Source organism: Panthera pardus, unplaced genomic scaffold (assembly GCF_024362965.1).
Source record: "Panthera pardus isolate Hobbes unplaced genomic scaffold, ASM2436296v1 HiC_scaffold_17, whole genome shotgun sequence".
NCBI classification, from domain to species: domain Eukaryota; kingdom Metazoa; phylum Chordata; class Mammalia; order Carnivora; family Felidae; genus Panthera; species Panthera pardus.
The window spans coordinates 112,999,599-113,016,270 of NW_026526732.1; the positions used below are offsets into that span (position 1 = coordinate 112,999,599).

The window sequence follows — 16,672 nt, forward strand, 5'->3', positions numbered from 1 at the left end:
GAGTTCATGGTCTGCACTAGGGGTGTGTGTGTGTGTGTGTGTGTGTGTGTGTGCTTGCATGCACATGTGTGTGTGTTAACTAGCATTTTGTAATTAAAAAGGGGGGCGGGAGGACCGTCCTTCTCAATATCCAAGGAAGACCAAGGGAAAGATCTCTAGTTTGAACACAAAGTGGAAGAAAAAAGTGTGACCCTGGAGATAATGGAAAAACCCTTTGTATGAATAATCCCTATCTGAATTGAATAACAAGGAAATAGTATTTATAATGGATCTATGTGGTCATGCCTGCTCTGACACATCACCACATTATGGCAAAAATAAATATTATTTGTTCTCTAAGTACAATATTGCACAAATATACTAGTATATTATATAGAAAATATTCATAGGTGGCATGATTCCATGGGAAAAATAAAGAGTAATTTATAGGTCCAAAGATACAGTGTCTGGAAATTCATCTTCCACGCCATATCCCAAGCCCTTAATTCTACCCACAGGATACAAAGTGCCTATGCAGAAACACAATTGAATAGATTTCTGTTTGTGTGAGAGGACCTGGCCCTGTTTCCTCATGCCAATTCTCCATTGCTTACAAATTAGGAAGTAAAAAATCATGAAAAAAAAACCCGTAAAATAAATAAATGAATTGACCTAACCCATCTCAAGTCAATTCAATCCTCTCCAAGTAATACTCGTTTTTTTTTTCTTTGTTCCTAAACCAACGTTCCCCAACATACGCTCCCAGAGATTGTGATTTAATTGGTCTGGGACGTGGTCTGGGCTTTGAAATATGCAAAAGATCCCCAGAGGATTCCAAATGTTCAGATAAATTTGGGAACTGAGACTCTAATCACATCAAGCAAAAGTAAAGTGAGCACTGAGTATAGTACTGAAATGCAATTATTTTCCCCAGTTCCACTTTGTGTATCCTATTTTTCACATCCTACAGAATAAATCTCAAGTGTTCAGCAGGAAAAGGCAGTCCTTCCACGGCCTGGCCACTGCAGATCTTTCCACTTTAATTTCTGTCTTGCCACCCAGCAATTCACACTCAAAGAATGTGAAACTTTCTCAAATCTAGATAGTCAACAATTATCTGTTGAATTGGGTAAATAAAACAGAGAATATTTCCAGAAGGATGTCAAAACCACTGTAACATGCACAAGAATAAAAATTAGAAGTACCATGTGGATTTGGGGAGCAACGCAGTATATTCTTTATTTTCATTTAACAGCTGGTTTGCTCTCATTTTTAATCATCAATTACCAAATATACGTGCCAGAGCTGGTAAGTAAGCTGTGAGCTCTCGTGATTCTCCTTCCAACTGCATTTCATTCTAAAGGGTTCTTCCTCTTCTGGTCCTACTTTCAGGTTTCTGCAGCCTGAGGCCATGCCTGTGCACGTGCTGCCTTGGAGAGGTGTATCTTCAAGACACAAGATAGAAGAATAAGATACAAGATACGAGATACAAGAACATACCATAGCCCATCACTGTGTATAATGAAAATGAAACTTGAACAGGAGCGAGGGGTGAAAACCACATTTCCTTTCCATTATACACACACTTTCATAGATTAACACTTCAAATCGTCAGGGACACAGGAATGTTCATCTAAAGGACTCTCCTGCATTTCTGTCATCCCCTTTCCTGGTTTGGTTGCTTTTCCAGAGAAGCCACATCTTTGTCACACCCAGTCATATCCTGTCCAGCCTATCCGTAAATCTCAGAATAGCCACTCACGTATGTCCAAAATAACAGTCTAGAAATATCTTTCCCAGCAATTTGAGCAGCAATTCCAACCAAAAATGTGGTCACTGTCTCACCCACATTCTCCCTGACCTGTAGCTCAGGGTTTGCTTGTTTCCATGATTGATTGATTGATTGATTCCCAGCTACTCACTCTGTCCACATGAAAATCTGCTTCTATCTTTTCAAATGACATTAGATTCAAGGCAATCAACCTGAATTATTCCAAACTACCCGAGAATACATCATTGCTCCAAAAGGACTGAATCTGTTGGATTCTACAATAGAGATTTATTGTGACTTTTTAACTTAATAAAGTTACTTTGAGGGCAAATAAACAGTCTTGGGAAAAAGCATCAGAAATTGCTACCCCTGTGGGGAGCTGGCAGCCAGCCCACCTGTCTATCCAAATATTTAATTACCATTGCCAAACACGAGATAGTACATTTATATCAGATCCATAAACTTTCTCGCAACTCAACTGTGTGAATCTACTCAAATGTATGGCAAAACATGGGTTTGAAATTATAGGCACACCTCCAGCCACTGAATATTATATCACACAAAAACATAAGCCAAGGTAAATTTAGAAATTGTACAACAGGGCATGCTGGACTTAGGCCATGTCGTTTGACATTTTCCAAAAGAGTTCAGAAGCTAATGTATTTGCTCCTGGTGACACTTGTGGATAATGTATTCATCTTTAATGAAGACATTTAAAAAAAACGGATCTGGAGCTGGTACATTTCAGAAGATTAAATGGCTTAATATGATATTTCAGGGAAGATGTGTTTAGTTTTGTTGTAAAAGGAATTAATACTAAAGATGAACAAACCTTTGTGCTTAGACACAAGATAAACAAGCCTACTGGGACAACACTGATATTTAAAAGTATCTGGACAGGGAAAAATCAGATGAATCAAAAAAATTTTTTGAGTGTCTATTATGTACCCGGCTTTGTGTAAAATGTTTATGGCACCAACTCCAGACGCTGAGTTTACATTTCTAACTGGTTTCACCTTCATTCTTGAGAACCACACCAGAAGGGCTTTGGTTAATACTTAAGGTATATTTTAATATTTTTAATATATAAATGCCAACTTATTTTTTCCAGTGAAGTTTTTAATTTCCTTTGGGTTTGGGGGTTTTGTTTTGGGTAGCAGGGCTGAGTAAGGAGAGAGGAAGAAACAGTAAGGATGTAGGAAACTTCTTAGCTGGTAGTAAAGTCACTAACACCATCAACCAACTTAAACACGCCCAACTGAGGCTCTACATAAACTTGTTTCTGAGGTTATGAAAATTAACAATTTTCCTCTCAGGTTAACATTTTGCATCCAGTGTCTTTTTTCTTAAACAGGCTGATTTTTGTCAACGAGACTAAGTATAGATATGAGAACATTTTTTTTTATAAAAAGAAAGTCCCAAATAAGGAAGAGTTTCTGAGACTCAAGAGTGTGAATATTTGATTCTTCAGGAGTAGGGATAAGATTACTTATTAACTTGAACCTGGGATCTGAAAGGCCTTTGAAAATAAGCAGTGATGCAAACAGGTTATTGATTATCTCTCATACTACAATTTGAGAATTCAAAGTTTGGGTTCCTCCTTTGCCAGAAGGAAGGGATGGATGTTTTTCTTCAAAATGGAAACAAGTTCACAGTTTTGTAAGTTATAATGGTAATAGTGTTTTATTATACAAGTTCAAAACAAAGAAAGGCTACCCCACATAACGTTAGATTATCAACGGATTAAATGAATATCATCAAGAAGCCATAGCAATAACCATTATTCTCCATAAATGTGGAAAAACACGTTCTGAGGGTTAAAGGAAAATCAGAGCATATGAAAGTACAGGAAGAGGGACACTGGGATGGCTCAGTCGGTTAAGCATCCAACTTCAGCTCAGGTCATGATCTCACAGTTCGTTGGTTCAAGCCCCGCATCAGGCTCCATGTTGACAGCCCAGAGCCTGGAGCCTGCTTCGGATTCTGTGTCTCCCTCTCTCTCTGCCCCTCCCTGTTTATGTTCTGTCTCTGTTTCTCTCTTAAAAATAAATAAACATTACATTTTTTTTTAATTTAAAAAAAGTATAGGAAGAGAAGAGGGAATAGAAAATTGGATGGATTCTATGCATAAATATATAAATTTTACCATTCGTTAAAAATATCTACCACAAATGGCTGTTAAAATAATTAATTGAGATAGCACAGGCCATGTCCATACAACATAAGGGGTACTAAGTAAACATTAGTCCTCTCTTTTCACCTTCTTTTTCACTGCCAAGAAACTGACATTATGCCCACCCTTCTTGAGCAACTTTTGAAACTGATCTTTCAGATCCTTATGGTTATGAAAATATTAGGGCAATAAACAAATGCCCAACATAATTATTCATCATAAAAAATACCAATTAGGGTACGACATCACTAACAACCTGAAGAATGACTGCAATTAAGTATAAAAGGGCTGGGGGTGCCTGGGTGGCTCAGTCAGTTGAGCCTGCAGCTCTTAATTTTGGCTCAGGTCATGGTCCCAAGGTCATGGGAAGAACCCCTGTGTCAGGCTCCCTGCTGAGTGTGAGGTCTGCTTAAGATTCTCTCTCCCTCTGCCCTTCTCCCCAGCTGTCTGTCTCCCGGTCCCTTCCTCCCTCCCTCTCTCTCTCTATCTCTCTGTCTCTCTCTCTGTCTCTTTCTCAAATAAAAACAAAGAATATAAAGGGTTGAGGAGAATGAAAACTCTTGAATTGTTGGTGGGACTGTTAACTGTACAATGACTTTAAAAAAATATTTGATGACACCTACTGAATCTACATACTCTATGACCCTCACCTCCACCGGTGAATACACGTACATCAGGAATGAATGCTTTTGTCCTCCAAATTACGTACACAACAGTTGTCATATAATAGCCCCTCGCTAGAAAAAAGAAAACAGATATTCATCAACAGAACCCTCTACATCCATAAAAAAAAGAATGAAAGAAAGATACACATGATAATGTAGGTGACCCTTACAGACATGATGATACGGAAAGAAGTCAGGTACAAAAACATACATTCTGTACATTTCTTTTATGTAATATTCAAAAAGAGCTAAAACAGAATAATGGCTCCCCTTGGCGTGTATACTGACTGCAGGGTGGGTGGGAGCCTTGTAGAGTGCTAGAAATGTTCTAGGTCCTACAGTGTGGTGTTGAAAGATGTTTGTACAGGGGCACCTGGGTAGCTCAGTCGGTTAGGTGTCTGACTTCAGCTCAGGTCATGATCTCTTGGTTCATCGGTTTGAGCCCCACGTTGGGCTCTGTGCTGACAGCTCAGAGCCTGGAGCCTGCTTCGGGTTGTGTCCCCCTCTCTCTCTGCCCCTCCCCTGCTTGTGCTTTGGTCCTTCTGTCTCAAAAATAAATAAACATTAAAAAAAATAAAGATGTTTGTGCATTGTGTAAAAATTCACGACAATCTTCATTTCAAATCTGTGCATTTTGATACATAATTATATTGAATTATAATATAATTCAATTAACAAAATTAAGCAGTTCAACGCCAAACCTAATATCCAACTAAAGAAACACACACACGCACACACACACACACACACACACACACACAGAAGTCTGAGTCCAAATATCTTTCATCAAGTTTTTGTTATAGTTAAATGTTGTTCTGTGTTTACATATCTCTTCATTTTATAGATTTGAGAAAACTGTAGCCTAGGAACTAGTAGTTTCATACCCCTGATATATCTAATTATTTTTATAAAACTGAAAGGGATCCCTACTATAATAACAGAAAATACTTATTTTTTATGAAAGAACGGACATTGCTCTCAATAATTCATACACAGTATTCTGTTTTATTCTCAAATCAGACTTATATGGCAAATTCTACTATTATCATTCTTTTACAGATAAGAAAACTGAGGCGTAGAGAGGCTAAGGAGCTTACATAAGATTATCTAGAAAATGATGAAGACAATAGCAGACTTTTCGAATCTATGGCTCTCTCAATCCAAAGATGATATAATTAAGCAGTACACACAACCTCCAGTTGCCTGCCATAACTGTTCAGAATTTATGTTACACAACACAAAGACTAAGCAGACTATACTCCACTCCATAGGTATTATTTTCTTCAGGAAGGTAAAAGTGTGATGCATTCTATCTTTAAGAGGTGAAATTCTTTTCTGGCTTCTAGATCACTCTCCTATCAGCTTGTTAACTCTTTCCTCAACAACTCTCTCTCCAATGGTAGAATTAGGCTTCTTTGTTACCTCAGCAACAGAGAACATTTAGGCACAATCATTCCGCTGACCGACGACTTTTTCTACTCTCGCTCTGCTTCGTTTCTTTGGGAAAACATCTAAGATCAAATTAAAACTGTTTTCAGCACCTCTTCTGTCAGTATTTGAACACATTGATGAGTATTTCCCAAGAGAAAAGGCTGATTTCTCCTGGAAGAATGAGAAATATTGAGGAACTGAAGGTATGGCATGATTGTGCTAGACCTGATGATATGGGACATTAGGCTAACACTTTTTTTAGTTTATTTATTTCTTTTGAGAGAGAGAGAGAGAGACAGAGAGTGAGCGCAAGCACTACTGGGGGGAGGGGTTGAGGGAGAAGAGACAGAGAATCCCAAGTAAGCTCCATGCTATGAGCATGGAGCCCGACGCAGGGCTCGAACTCACAAACCGTGAGCTCATGATCTGAGCCAAAGTCAAGAATCGGATGCTAAACCAACTGAGCCACGTAGGCACCCCTAGACTAACATTTTAAAACATACTCCTTCCCCCTTCCGCAGAAAAGGAAAAAAAAATTAAGCAGTTTGTTTTTTACTGTTTGTAATATGCATGCATATTTATTTCGGTCAACAGTCTCCATATTAATATTGTATTTGATTAATGTTTAAATCGGTTGCTCTTTGTTTAGTAGCTTTCCTTAAATGTTTCAGTACATAAATACTATTTTCAGGGGGAATTCTAGTGTCCTAGCATACTTATAAGAGGTGATGTGCCCCGCAGACCAGACAAATGAGGGGAAGTCTATTCATGGGTTTAAGAGCCAAGGCGACTGAAATTTAAATGAAGCCAGTGGGTTACTTCCACTATGGTTTCACCAGTACCAGAACAGAGTCAGACAGCAACAAAGACTCAATAGAAACAGGGCTGACAGTAAGATTTTTCTTGTTTCTATTTAATGGATGTGACAGTGTTTTTCTTCTCCAATTCTCACTTCTCGCTTCTAAATGATTTTTAAAAAAAAAGCTTTCTTTTAAAGAAATTTCTTTTTAGAGTAGTGTTAGTTTTATAACAAAATTGAGAGAAGGTACAGGGATTTCCTGTATATCCTCCTTCCCCGGGTATGCACAGACTCCCCCAGTGTCCCCAGCCCCCACCAGCGTGGTACATTTGTTATAATGGATGGACCTACCTTGATGCATTGTAATCACCCAAAGTCGACAGAGTACATTGTAATCCCCTCTTGGTTTTGTTCATTGCGTGGGTTTGCACCGATGTGTAATGACACGTATTCATCATTATAATATCGTCACTGCCCTGAAACTCTCCTGTGCTCTCTCTCTTCGTCTTTCTCCCCACCCCATCCACCAGCTCTGGCAATCCCTGATCTTTTTACTGTCTCCATAGTTCTGTCTCTTCCAGAATACCACGGAGTTGAAATGATACAGTAGGTAGGCTTTTCAGATTGGCTTCTTTCACTTAGTAAAATGCACCTTAGGTCCCTGCGTGTCTTTTGTTGGTTTGATGTTCATTTCTTTTTAGCGCTGAATAACAGCCCATTGTGTGGATGGATCACAGTTTATTTGCCTGTTCACCTACTGAAGGGCATCTTGGGCCCCTCCAAGTTTTAGGAATTGGGAGTTGAGCTGCTGTAGGCATTTGGGTGCAGGTTTTCGTGTGGCCATACAGTTTCAACTCCTTTGGGTGAATACCAAGAAGAGTGATTGCTGGGTCCTATAGTAAGAATATGTTCAGTGTTGTAAAAAACTGACAAACTCTCTTCCCAGGTGACTGAACCTTCTTGCACTCCCACCAGCAATTAATAGGTATTCCTGTTGCTCTAGTAAGTGATTCCCAGTGGAGGAAAATGTCTATGCATTTTAGGCCTTCTTGAGTCACCTGGGTCTCCTTTTAAGAGCACCCCTCTTGGCTTTGTTCTTGTACTCATCGAACCATGAACGTCTCTACTATTGATCACGATTCGTGGACCATGTTTATTTTGACCCTGTTACATGCAATAGTTCTATGTCTCTCCTCTGAGGGAATCAATTCACTCTGAAGATTAGAAACAGAAGACCATCTCACTTTGGACAAAAACAACGTTTCGGGAAAAACGGAAGTAAAAAAACAGAAATAATTCAAGAATCAAGCATTAAGGAGGATGACCTGTTTTCCTGATTTTTGTAGCACGAACGCCTTGGACTTGAACATTAACTCAGCAGGGGCCTTCTCTGCAGGTGACACGTGTTGTTAATCTTCACAACAAATGCTAGACATCCAGGAGGAAGGAATGATTGCAACCTCAACTTTAAAAAGAGGGAGAGAGACTCATGCAGCAAAACACAAAAACGATCAATACTCTGGAATTAAAAAGAGGTGTTAGTTTCATTTTTGGAGTACAGTCTGAGGACCTTGGTAAAATCCGAACATGCTTATCAAACACAGAGGCTTGCTAAGGGACCACGGCTTTTCCAGTCCAGACGCTTCTGTTCTACTCTGTGTCTCCCGCTAGTTCAAGGTTAGATGTCAGGACTCCATTTACTCGAACACCATGAACCATAAACAGCTCTAGCCTTGGATCGTTAGAAGCATCTTGAAAGTTTTGAAGAATGAGAGCAAATGGCCATTTAGGCTTCCAAGTTGGCCTGCACCCTCCTTCCCCTATGTTTGTGCATCTGTTTCATTTTGTCCTTTCGTTTTGTCACTTAGCCCTTCAGGTTGACCTGTGACCTGTGACCCCAAGCCGCTTCTCATGTGGGAGAAGTCCAGATCTGCTTCCAGCTTGCAACCTAAATGCCCCGACCTCCTTGTCACTCGGTGCCTACCACCTTTCACGTGCAAGTTACAAAAGCCAGAGCAATCTCCAGCCCCCATCAAGGGCAGAGCTCCAATTTAAGAGTCATGGCTGGAGTAGGTGTTATTTGTACCCCGTGTCAAGCGGTGATTGTTCACATCTGGCTGCAAGTGGAATGGGGCTTCGGATTCTTCAGAGCAGTGCAGAAAACTGGCGCTGAGGGGGTTGGGGGCTGGGAAGGTGGTTTGGACTTATCTTGTGGATTTGAGGCAAGTAACGAAGGGACCTCGTTAGTACAGAAGCATAACCAAATATGTTCCCTTTAACGGTAAGTGACCGCACGGACGTATCTCCTTACATACCGGTGCCACAAATTCAAAAGAAGTAGCCTATCAAGGCATCAAAGTGGAATCGGCATTCTTGCCCGTAAGCTTTTCTGAGAACGGGATTATGATCCAACCAAGCGGTTGCCACGCCCAGACGCCGCACACACACACAGGTGCACACACACGTTACCATCAGCTATGGGTGCACATCTGATTTCTTCACACCAGGAAAGCAAGGACATTTAAAAACCTTATTTCTACCCTTGTCTTCTTTCCTTTTTCTCCTCCTTGGCCCTTTTGTGTCGTGTATACAAAGAACACATGTTTACGGCTCAATTCTCATACCCGAGGATTAGAATGAAGCCACATGTAAAAGCTGTGTGAATACTGATGGACTCAAAGACGTCCTGGCCACTGTTTTTTTTTTTTTCCTGAGAGAAGTCTCTTGGGGCGAAAGCCACACACGACATCCGCTGCTATTCAAATATTTCATTTCCTGCACTGATGCAGAGCGGCATAAAAATGTACATTGGATACATACCATTCTGTGTGACAGAAAGATAGAAATGTGGATTATAATTAGGGAGAACCTAAAAAAAATCCACTGTATGGGAGGCTAGGCACAGATTTCAAAAATTAAAACAATACAGACAATATAATTGAAAGCCAAGAAAACTATTCGCTAATAAACACGAAGATCCGCTTAGGGTTTTCTTTCTCCCTGAAACGTTCCTTGCTACCTCTTCCAATATTAATTAACAAAACTGAGTTAGTCCTAGGGCAACAGATCATTAAATATACAAAAAAAAATATGAATTGCCCTGTCATTCTTTTAATATCATACAATGAGATAATCTAAATTAATCAGATAGGGAGATGATTAAACATGTCTCTTTCTTTTTTAAACGACACAATTGAACATCAAAGAAATAATGCAGAACAGATTATTTTTAAGCTGTCATTTTGACAGCTGCCCTTTAATTCCTATTTTGGCAGGACCTTGAATAATACATAAAACAACAGGATAACAGAAGTGTAAACGGAGGTCTTCCGACGTCCAAGATTGCTTCCGATACCTGTCTTCCTCTGCAGGGCTGTGGCCCTGAGCTAAAATACCTAAGGTTTGGTAGGGATAGCACGCCCCTTTTGTTTCCTTTTACTTTATAAGTCTTTACAAGACATCAGCATCAAGAATAAGAACTTTTCAGGAACGCATTCACTCCTGAAACAGATGATTTCTACATCCAGAGTCTGATTTTTCTAAAGCGTAATTCACAGCAGTTGTGATAAAATTCATTCTCTTCTATGATACTGCAACGGATGAGTTCAGTCAAAACAATGAATGTCCCAGATGACAACTGGGATAGTCTTCCTTCCTCCAGGGGCCCTCTTTTCCTACTTAGTCCGTCCTTGGGAGACTAGCATCCGTCATTACACAGCCATCTTCCTTTCTTGACATCTCCACATTTTGCACGAGCCACATGAGTGTTCTGCAAGCTTCGTTTTTAGACTTGCTGCTTCCGTCTGCAGGCACTGAGGATTGCACTTTGTAGTCCCTTACAGTGGCATGCCAAGAGAAACCACACCCCCTGGTATTTACACCTCTGTGTAGTGCCTGCTCCTTAAATCTGGGCTGGGCCTGAAACTTGCATCGAACAACAAAACGATGGAAGCAATGTTGTCCCAGCTCCAGGCCTGAGGCTGGAGAAGGCCTGACAGCTCTGGCTTTTTGCATTTTCTGGGAGCCCAGCTTCCCTGTGAGAAGTACGGCCACCCTGCCAGAGAGACCACGAGGTGAGACCGTGTGCAGAATGCATCGGAGAAACAGAAACCCTGGGGCTACCGCAGGAAAACGGATTCCCCAGCTGGAAGAGAAAATGGAAGTCCCGGACATACGACCCCACTTGGGCCATTTTGAGTCATACACTGCTACACCCCTAACAAGCCACTCCCTTGTGCATGATGAGAAAGGTAAGAGGGTGGTTGTTTTAAGTCATAGAGTTTTAGAGTTGTTTGTTCACAGTGGTATATACCAAACTGTCTCTATTGCTTTGACTGCTTATACATTTCAAAAAGTCAAATAGCATTTAACCAATAATACCCACGGCCCCCCTCGGTTGTGATGCTGTCTTTATCCAGCATCACCGGCCTCTACTCGGTCTCCTAGATTGAGAGTCTCTAAGAGACAAGTTAGTGCAATCGGAGACGAAAGAACTCTTCAATGGGTGAGGCCTTTAAAAATACGACATCACATGATTATCTGGAGAAGCTTGCTATTTCCTTCCTCAGTAAAGGTACTTTTTCATGTTGCCTCTCTTCTTGGTAACTCCTAGGTAAAGGAGAACAATTTTCTAATCTGCAACCCCCCACTAAGGGAAACCGGGAGAAAGACAAACACAACTTCAACTCAGTGGAACGCGTTCCAATCTAGAGAACGAAATTTCCCTGAACTGCCTTGATCTCCCTGAGTGTAGAGTGAACCCCAAGATGATATTCCATTTACCCATCTCATCTGTTCATTCACGGAGCACTAAACAAACTTACGAGGAACTCGACAATGTGTCAGAATGCTATTTTCCTTTGCTCTAGTTACTTTTTTAACTTTTTAGTAACTAGAAAATTTAAGCTGATAAAGTTCAAGAATAATCTATTTCTCACAGATCTTTTGAAGCCAAACATATTTGTTTTTAAATATGCATCACAGCTGGGACATTACTCTCTATTTTCATGTTTGTTTCAATATTTAGTTTAGAGTTACTCAGAAAGGATAAGCATAGGAAACAGGGGGATGGGAAGATGGAGACACATAAGTGAACGTGTGAATCAATGAACAATACTGAATTAAGTAGAGTGTGGGAAGGTGAAATGCTACAAATATACCTCATGTTGAATGTTTACTCAGGTTTACCATTAGAAGATAAAAGAATAAAATAGAGCCATATTTTAGAAGGCAGGAAGAATGCTAACTTAGTCCTGGGAAAAGAAAACTGGACGTTCAGTAGACTTGAAAAAAAAACAAGAAAGGCAAAACTGCCAGTTGTCGGAACTGGAGAAGGCAGGAGAGAGGCCAGCAGTATCCTGGAGGCACCACAGGGTCACTGCTGGGAGCCGTTCCCGCATCCTTCAAGTCTAGGAAAATACGCAGAGAGGACACAGAGGCTCCGAAGCTCACCATCATCACCGTACCAGACAGACTTCAACACGTCTCAGTAGGGTCCATTTGGGTCATTTCTGTGAGGAGAAGATTTTGAAGTCCCATCTTAGATACATTACACAGAAGCATAAAAAAGTTAATGAATGACTGTAAATGTGTCCACTAATTGTTAACAAGCAATGAACAAAAAGCAGAAGGGTGGGGGTTGAGAATATGGAGAAAATTGCCTCTATCATCTAGAAAAAAACCTCATAAATGTGCAAAAGAGAATACGAATCCTAGAAGGCAAAATTACCCACAATACAGATGGAAAGGGTAAAGGGATGGGGTGGTAGTTTTTAGGGTGAACCCTAATCTGTCTTTGTTCTAAAGGTACAACATTTCAAATATCAGTATCAAATATCAATATTCAATATCAATCAACAATTCAATCAGGGACATTTGAAAGAAGTTTGCTGCATACCAAACCACCCTAAACCTTACAGGTTAAAAAAACACTGATTTAGGGGTGCTTGGGGGGCTCAATCAGTTAAGTGTCCAACTCTTGATTTCAGCTCAGGTCATGATCTCACGGTTTGTGAGATTGAGTCCCATGTTAGGCTCTGCACTAACAGCAAGGAGCCTGCTTGGGATTCTCTCTCTCTCTCTCTCTCTCTCTCTCTCTCTCTCTCTGTGCCCCTCTCCCACTTGTATGTATACACTCTCTCTCTCTCTCAAAATAAATGAGTAAACTTTAAAACAACAACAACTCTGATTTATGTGCTCATAATTCTGCAGTTTGTGCTGAATTGTCTTTGACATGGTGGCCGTTGGGGTGGCTCAGCTGGGGCTAAAGGATGTCCTTCCGCAATGGCTCACTCGGTTGTCCGGCAAGCTGAAGCCAGTTGTCAGCTTGAAGCCCAGGGGCTGCCGGCAAGGGCATTCGTGCCTTCTCAGCTGGCCCCTCCCTACAGTTTGGTTCATCTGCCCTCTGGCCCTCAATGATTTATGTCCTTTCCCCATGCAAAATATATGTACTTCTTCCCATGACCCCGAAACCTCATCTCATTCCAGCATGGCCTTATGCTTGAATTCCAGGTATTCACCCCCTAAATCTAGGTGCAGAGGACATTCATCAGGCACCCTCCCACTTGATTTGGAGACCTGTGAGCATATGAGATAGACTTTCTCTCCCTCATCTCCCCAACATACAATTGTACACCAGGAACAGGAAAACCGTAATAGAAACTCCCATTCAAAGACAGGGAATATGGAAGCCACGTGGTAATCATTGGTCAAAGAAACTCTGGAATCTGTTGGGGTAAACATAAACAGTTCCTTGATTAGGGCCTGGCATGGTTTTCCCATGACTACTGGCTCCATCCTCTGACCTGCCCTTCCTTTTCCATAATAAATAACCAATATTTGTAGATGAGTAACTTTCTTCACTACTTCCTGCCAATAGGAATCCAAGGGTCCAAAGGCCTCTGTTATTTGGAACTGTGTCTGTCCCTTTTAATCCAAATTGGAAGTCCTTCTGTTAATACAATTGCCTTCAAAGTCCCATAGATTTCCAACGAATCTCATTGTAATTCATCCCCTTACAAAACATATAAAGGTCACAAAAGCAGTCTCTTTGAAAAAGACGCCTCTGTAATTTTGGCCACGGCACAATGTCTTATAATTCTTAGATGGCTTTTGTTTAGCTGAAGGGCTCAATGTGGTACACCTTTAAGATGCTCAGAAACCCAGGGTTCCCCGGGTGGCTCAGGCGGTTAGGCATCCGACTTTGGCTCAGGTCATGGTCTCACAGTTCATGGGTTCGAGCCCCGCGTCCGGCTCTGTGCTGACAGCTCAGAGCCTGGAACCTGCTTCGGATTCTGTGTCTCCCTCTCTGTCTGCCCCTCCCCTCCTTGCACTCTGTCTCTCTCTCTCTCTCTCTCTCTCTCTCTCAAAAATAAACGTTAAAAAATATTTTTAAAAAAGATTCTCAGAAACCCTATTGTCTAGCAGAGAGGGTCTAGGAAACATCACTTTATGTCCTTCAAAGGAAGTAACAAATGGTCTTAAGACCTGACCCTAACCCAGACACCGCCTTTTACCTACAATGACAGCCTTGGTCCTTCCCTGACGGCCGTTCTTTACTTTGAGAATTATTTAACACATGGAAAAAGTGTGAATGAGAAGCAACCATATTTGAATGAAGCCAACCCTGGTGTCTTTACATTTCTTTTTAATTTTGCCTGACGACCAAACTTTCCTCCTTAGTGCATCTCATGCCTTTTATCCCTTATCGGAGGAAGTACATTTGCGCTCTCAAATCCTGCTGGGAGGTCTCCATCCCCAGGGCCATAACCCGATTAAGTACCTTCCTCCTCACCTGCCTTACAGGGAAGTCCGCACTCACTCCTCTGCCGGCCCCATTCCCTCCAGCCACCAACATAACTTCCTTCCATTTGCCCATTCGTAGGAAAAGTCTCCTTGAGTCCCTTCAGAGTTCTGCCTGCCACCTAATCCCAAAACCAATTAGTAGCACGTGATGAAGCTTTCTGTCACAGGGACATCCCATCTGCGGGTACCAATCTGTTTGTTTGTTTTTCCATTTTCTATTGCTGCCTTAAAAAAACACCCCAAGACTAACAGCTTATGACCTCTCCCAATCATCAGTTGACTTGGCTGTTTTTCTGCTTTACCTGGTGTTGACTGATGACTGGGGGGTTTAAAACGCCCTCACTCGTGAGATAAGTTGGTGCTGGCTGGCTGTGGGGAGCCCAGCTGAGGCTGTCTGCCTGGGACCTTTGGTCTCTTTGCCGGCTGGGTTCCTCGGTTCTTTTCCATTTTCGCTCTCCATGTGCTGATCTCGAACATTCCCAAATGTGAGGTTCTCAGGGAAGTTAGGCTCCTTACACAGTGGCAGATTTCCACAAGCACAAAATGCAAAAGCTGCCAGGCTCAGGTCCAGAAACGGGACAACTGCATTGCCGTCTCATTCCCTTGTTGAAGGCAAGTCACGTGCGCCGGGAGTCGGCCCCGGGAGGTGTGACTTACAGGGGCCGCAGAAGTCAACAGTCTGTCACAATAAAATGCAGTTCCCTTTGTTACAAGGGGATGATAGGACGGTGGTTCTTAAAGTGTGGTCCCCACACTGGCAGCATCAGCATAGCCAGAAAACTGTTTCCAAACACAGATTCTTGGGCAGCATCCCAAATCTACTGAATCAGAAGTTCCGGGGACAGGTGCACAAATCTATGTTTATCGAGCCTTCCGGGCAATACTGTTGCCGACAGAAGTTTGAGAATTCAAGGGCAAAAGAAATGCATTAAATTGCATTTGCATCATATGTGGAAAATGTGAAAGCGTAACCCACTTGTCAACTCTAAATATGGTTTAGTTAGCTCGTACTTTTTGACAAGACATTAGTTATTAAAAACTCCATTTTGCTAGCAGCGTTCCTTGACTATTAGAATAAACCATCCTCTCTAATATGAACATGGTTGATAAGTAGTTAACAATTGTCCTTGCTTCTACACACACGCTTTTTTCTCTTTCTTTTCACTCTTCGGTCGTTGCTGTTGTTGCTCTCGCTGCTGTTGTTTTTGTAATATTTCGTGTTCGAATGATAAGTATTTTTGTCACACACAGTTGCTTATTCCTGGGATGTGAGCAAGGAGGTGGACAATGGTAAAGAAAGAAGTTAGCACACATGGTAAATATCGTCAGCGCCGTGAATGACTTTTTTCTGTGACGCTATTTTTGAAAACAACCTGAACGTGGCAATTTAAGACAAAGACACTCAGTTGGTAGGGGATTATCATCTTGTCCAAGAACATCTGCTAGGGAAATGATTATCCGTACATCCTGATCATTCTCTCTTTGGTCCAATGAGGTTATGCATGTGCCAGTAACTCAGTCTGCTCCACGATCCTCCAAAGTGTTCAGGTGTTTGCAGAATTAACCTCTCAAAATATTGCAACTGGAAATGGCCTATGGAATTTCATTAATTGATTAAATTCTCCGTGCCATTAAAGCAGCGCGTTTGGTTGCCAATAAAAATGTATCACGGGAAGTGGTTTGTTGGGGATGAAAAGGCAAAAAAAAAAGGCTTCCAATATCTCATTGGAACCAAAAAGAAACTTGTAGTGCTGATCTCTGGGCAACAACTCTGCGATCAAATGGCATTTGTAGCCATTAGACGAGGGCACTAACGAGAGCAGTCGTGGCCACAAAAGCCTTGAGCACGTTTTATTGTATTTCAGCAAATGCTCATGGAGCACATTATACGTACCAAGCACCAGTCTCCATCACGGAGTCCCTATACCAATCTTGTGCTGTAGGCAGTAGTCTTACCCCCATTTTACAAATCGGGAAACAAAGCCAAATAGCAACGTTGGGATCTGAACTCATACAAACTTGCTGCAGAGTTCATGCTCCTATCCAGTGTG

At 41.5% G+C, this 16,672-nt stretch overlaps 2 long non-coding RNA genes across 3 annotated transcripts in view; both read right to left on the minus strand.

Moving 5' to 3' along the window:
- Positions 1–1,192: 1,192 nt before the first annotated feature.
- LOC128777828 (uncharacterized) lies at positions 1,193–5,294 on the minus strand. Its single transcript, XR_008423148.1, has 2 exons — positions 4,574–5,294; positions 1,193–1,424 (listed from the first exon to the last, which is right to left on the minus strand). It is a non-coding gene; the product is annotated as an uncharacterized LOC128777828 (long non-coding RNA).
- Positions 5,295–5,573: 279 nt separating this feature from the next.
- Positions 5,574–16,672, minus strand: part of LOC109252706 (uncharacterized) — a 413,372-nt gene continuing 402,273 nt past the window's right edge. For both annotated transcript variants that reach the window (XR_008423024.1, XR_008423025.1), the window contains one exon: positions 5,574–6,190. This is a non-coding gene — a long non-coding RNA (uncharacterized LOC109252706). The remainder of the gene's footprint in view (positions 6,191–16,672) is intronic.